The 5,590-nt window shown below is 33.1% G+C and overlaps 1 long non-coding RNA gene across 2 annotated transcripts; it reads right to left on the bottom strand.

Annotated features, from left to right (window-relative positions):
* Positions 1 to 2,743: 2,743 nt before the first annotated feature.
* Positions 2,744 to 5,590, bottom strand: LOC112292233 (uncharacterized). 2 transcript variants are annotated; one of them, XR_012219018.2, is made up of 3 exons: positions 4,998 to 5,479; positions 4,544 to 4,747; positions 2,744 to 4,315 (listed from the first exon to the last, which is right to left on the bottom strand). It is a non-coding gene; the product is annotated as an uncharacterized LOC112292233 (long non-coding RNA). The 2 variants fall into 2 exon arrangements; XR_002972651.3 differs by having other exon boundaries at positions 4,544 to 5,590.

Here is a 5,590-nt window from a genome sequence, read left to right as displayed (position 1 = left end):
TTATTTTATAATTTATTTTTAAAATAAATGATAATAATAATAATAATAATAATTAGACTTAATTGATACTTGATTGTGTTTATTAAGCTTCTATAGCTATTTATACATGATTTTATTAGAGTGATTATGACTTGTTATTGCAAATTCTTTTTAACTTTCATAGCCAAGTGCCTAGTGCATTCTCAAGCAAGACTTCACTTAATACAACAATGGTATTTTAAATACTTTATTTGAAAAGAATTACAAAGGCTTCAAAAATCATAAAAAAATAGGGTGGTCTTTACGTCCTGATATGGGATACTATTGATGGTTGAGAATCTAAACTAAACCATCTTTGAAAAGAACAAAGATCAAAGTATGTGGCAAATACAATTGGCTGCATCTTAGATTTCTTCAACATATGATGACAGCTCATTGTGAAACTCATCCTTAAAAGGATGGATAATGTCATGGACATACATATTTATTCTAATTTTTATTTATATGATTAAGTAGAAGTAGATAAAAATAAATTTATTTCATAATATTTTCTTGAGAAGCTTCTTAGAAGATTTATAAACATTGCTTTCACTTTATATGTGTTTCTAATTAATTAGTATGTTAGAAACTTGGTCAATAAGTTAACCACATGTTGGTAGCTTGGAAAAAAAGCTAATTAAGTGGCATACATGTAAAAAACTTGCCTTACAAGTTAAAATATATGTCTTGCAAAATCAACACATTTTAGAGGTCCTATAGGATATTGCCACGTAGCTCTTAATTGAGAGTATATATGGAAGCAAAAGTGAAGCCTTCTTCACTCTTATCAAAGCCTTTCTAGTCCTTAGGCTTGTCTCAAGACTTTCTAAATCTTCTTGTCTTTGGCAATAGTCATTCTAATTTAATACTATATCATCTTTGAGTGATTTTTTAATCTTTTTGAATGATACAAGAGTGTATTGATATTTTAATTCCTTGAGGTTCATATCTTTGAAAAATGAATAAAATTTCCATCCTAAGAATTTTGATAAGTTCGTGAAGATCTACAATAGTTGTAAATCTATTCTTACTTTTGTCAAGTATAACATCTATAATTTTTCCTTCTATTTCAAACAACTTGACAAATCCATAAGTCAAATTAGAAGAAGAAAATTTACAATCTCTAATATTAGATAAAAATTTCTACAAAGAGGGATAATCTATTTTTTTAAGAAAAAAATTAATATTAAAAATCTAAACAATTTATTTAAAGGTAGGTAATTCACAACCTTCAAAATACAACAATAGAAGTGGAGTAATCTATTCACTTCTAAAATAAGATAAGAACAATAAGTTAGGACTCTTGTCAAACTATAAAGGTCATGAATTTTGAAGATAGAAAACCTCAATATATTCTTAAGTCACTCAAAAGACTAAAATTCATTCAAAAATGATATAGTATTAAACTAGAATGAGTATTGTCAAAGACTAGAAGACTAAAAAGTCTTGAAATAAGTCTAAGAACTAAAAAAGCTTTGAGAAGAGTGAAGAAAGCTTCACTCTTGCCTCCATATATACTCTTAACTAAGAGCTACGTGGCAATATTCTACAGGACTTCAAAAAATGTCTTGACTTTGCAAAACACATATCTTAACTTGCAAGCTAAGTTTTCTATATGTATACCACATAGTTAGCTTCTTCCGCAAGCTACCAATATGTGGTTAACTTCTTGATCAAGTTTCTAACCTATCAACCAACTACAAATACATATAAAGTGAAAACAATATCTATAAAGCTTCTAAAAAGCTATTTTAAAAAATATCATGAAATAATTCTACTTTTACCTACTTCTATTTAATTATAGAAATAAAGATTAAAATAAATATGTATGTCTATGATATCTAATTGTTGAAAACTATTTTTGAAGCATTTAAGTTTGTAATTTAAAATTTCTTGAAAAAATAGTTAGTACTTAAGAATAAAATTCATGAGGTTGTGAGAAGAAACTTCAACCTCAGCATCATCTTCTTCAAAGAAAATTATAGATGTATCAATTTTTATGAAATTGAAGTGATAAGACTTTTTCTTCTCTAAATTTTTTATTTTAAATAGCCATATGATGAGATTTTGTTAAAATCATGCCTATAATGTCTTGAAAAGTCAAATTTTGTATATAAGAAGTATCATAAATTATCAACTCAAAAAAGTAAGATAAATTGTTCAAAACTATAATTATAAATTGTTTATCCAAGACTATTTCACTAAGAATTTGAAGGTAATTTTGGATGTTGATTACTTTCATCAAATATCTTTTCATATTTGTATTTTTATTTTTTCTTAAAGCATTATATTGTACAACTTGTTTTTTAGAAATAAAATATGTTGTTGGTTTCTTCTAATGTAGAGTCAACATAAGATGCCTTATATGTCTATATGGTTGTCTTTGCTACCTTTTCTTCAAATTTGAACTTTTTTTGCACTAAAAGTGACTTCATTAATTGCTTTTGGAAAAGTTGTATTAGTACATTTGGTTTGAATAAGCCACCACAATCTCTCTCTACAAAGAATTCTTCTATTTTCATAAACCAAACATTGAAATTTTAAATTCCTAAGAGTTTGTTTGATTCTCCTATCTTACAAGATTTATTGTTATGAACCGTGATGTTGGTTAAGATTTGTATCAATGAATTAGAATTTGCAAAACCTGATACTATTGAACTTGGTGTTTGAATCTGTCCATTAGAAACTTTTGAACTTGATTCTCTCTTTGTTGCATACAAATGTGTAAAATATCATTTGTAACAAGAATCAAGAATAATCCTTTTATAATACAAAATTCAACCCAAAAAGGGACTCACTGAATAATAATATTAAGTGATAAACCTAAAAGACATCTTGTTAATGACGTAAGCAGGGTTTCCACAGCCTATAATTTAGAACAAGTTGAACTCAACAACAAAGACTTAAGTCTGGAAGGACGTACCCCTTAAGTTGCTGCCAAAGCCGAGAGACAAGGTTTTCATGATGTCTGAGAGGTAGCGAGTGTCGGTAGCTATGAAAATACAGTCCGGAGAATTGTAGTTGTTAGCCATAGTAATCTTTGCAGGAGATTTCGAAGAGTTGAGGTTGCACATCGTGCACCAAACCCTGACCACTCCCTCGTTGTTCATGACCTGCTCTTGTTCATTGTAATGTAGCTCAAAGAAATTAATATATCCAATGTCCACCATAGCCTTAATTTGGCAAGCTTGAAGTTGAGGTTTTCCAGAAATGATGTTCGATCGCTGATTTGAATGGAGTCATTCCAGCGAGAAATATGCTTGGTGAACAGCGAAAAAAATACTCTTCCATTTCCTCAGCGCTGAACAACTGTCTTTCCGAAGATACCCCACGAATCGAACCAATCGCAGTTACCGCTCCCATAATGAAGGATCTGGTAAGGTTTGAGTCCAATGGCTTGCAATATGGAGAACATTATGCACACATAGACCAAGCAAATGACACAAAAGAGTATTAGTAACGAATCAAGACCAACGGTTCTCTACAACCTTAGTTTTTAAGCTATATTTTTAATTGTCATCAACATCATCTCAATATCAGTGCATGAGGCAAGAATTTTGTGAATGCTCAACTGCAAGGTTCAACACAATCATAAAACCCACCCGCTTATATTCAACCATTCGAGATTACAAACTTGATCACTATGGCATGTTTTGCGGTCGGGACATATCGATGTTTAACACACTCCTGCAACAAGAGAATCTAAAGCTCACTGCAAGAAAAATCTAGCTAGAAATACATGATTCACTAACAGAAAAATCGAAATTTTTCAGTAGACTAAACATTCGCAATTGCAGTTCCTTCAAACTTCGTCCAGTGCAGTTGTCTCAAGTTGCAAGTGAAGTGGGTTTAGATTATGACCATGACTCTATCCATCACAAAGAACGACAAAAAAACTACCTTCATTGCAGAAAACCTTTAGCGAAGACTCTGGTACCTGTACTCTATCAAATAAATAACTCGTTACAGATTCAAAGAGACTGTCCAACTGCTCACAAAATGTCAATTGTTAAAAAAATCCACTCACACACAGTCATGGCTATGATCAAGGCTCAGTCGACCAACATGATTCAAGCAAACATTCAATCAAGGTACCCTGCTCGAAAGCCGACTAAATACCCATGCAGGACACAGCAAGAAACAGCGGACAACCCGTAAATGCAAAAGAACCTAGCTCTTGGTTTCAGGTCACCAACTTCGAACTTTCAATTCAATGGATCTTTACAACAATAGCAATGATATCGGTAACAATCGACAGTCTTCAGCGCGCGCGGCAGCCCGCTCCTCGGAAACATGGCTGCAATCAATCGCAAGCCAGATGAAACCAACTTAACTTAACACTTTCAAGCAAACATGTCGTTCACAAAGAGCAATGCTGGATCAACACAGTGGTCATCAAAGTAACTAACCCAAGCATGGACAACCTGACAGCAACTGAGGAAAGCCAGCTGCGCCCAATCATTCCTAACTTTCTCTCAAAACTTGCACAGCAATACACATGGACAATCAATGAAGGGGCACTTACATGGACGAGAGAGGCATCCCACTGCAGCACTCATGCAGGTGCTCATGGGGTGGATTGTGTGGACTAACCCCTGTTTTTTGTTTTTTTTAGCTTCTCTGCAAGATGCTGTCCTTTTTGCAGTGAGTTGCATTGTCATGCGCACAACTGCCTCCATCAAACCCTCCCTTGTCATGTTGCACATGAGTGGGCGCAGGACCCACGTTTCTGACAAGCCTTCCAAGCTTCAGATTCATTGAGAGAGAGGAAAAAGAAAAAAAACAAAAACAAAAACAAGTAAAACCCCCACTGACCCTCTTCGCAACTACATGTCAATTCCGTTCGAGAATGAGGAAGAAGATGACGATTTCCTCAGACTTTCTTCAGTTTAGGGTTTCAAGTGCCAGACAATAGTGGTTGCAGTAACCAAGTAGGGATCCTGGAATAAGCGATTTTAGGATTTTGTATGACATGTTACAAGAGTTGATGACTTCATTGTTGCCATTAGCCACCACCCCTACTTGAGCCGCAAAACCACGAACAAACATGCAGCGCAAAATCGTGCACACACACATAGATGGTGTTGGCGGCCAGAGCTGTGGTGGAAGGTTTAGAATCATATTTTTAGGTTTTGGGATTTAGTGTAAGGATTTGAGCTGACGTTTTTGGGTTAGGATTGACAGTGGGATTGGATAAACCTATAGCTTTATGTACATTCTTAGAAGTATAATTTGAAATAAACGTCAAGATAGGTTTCATTTAGGGTTGATTGAGTTTTGGTAAGATTGTGTTTTAGATTTTGAGAGGTTGTAAACAACTATGCAGATGGCTTTTATAACATGCTTTTTAGTTTGTGGTAGGAATAAGGCAATGCTTTAGTGATATTTTCTATTTTGAAGGCTATGCTTTGCAAACTGATTATAAATATTACTTATTGATAATAGTAATAATTAATGTGATTGTGATTAATACAAACTATGAAATTTCCAAACAAATGGAATATCTGTATATGATTTTTCTTTTTTTAAATAATTGGGTTGCACGCAAAAAGTTCTTTGGAGTTAAAGTATT

Source organism: Physcomitrium patens, chromosome 15, assembly GCF_059467195.1.
Source record: "Physcomitrium patens ecotype Gransden chromosome 15, ASM5946719v1, whole genome shotgun sequence".
Taxonomy (NCBI): domain Eukaryota; kingdom Viridiplantae; phylum Streptophyta; class Bryopsida; order Funariales; family Funariaceae; genus Physcomitrium; species Physcomitrium patens.
Note: the sequence above shows the minus strand (reverse complement) of the source record. Positions and strands in the feature narration are given on the sequence as shown.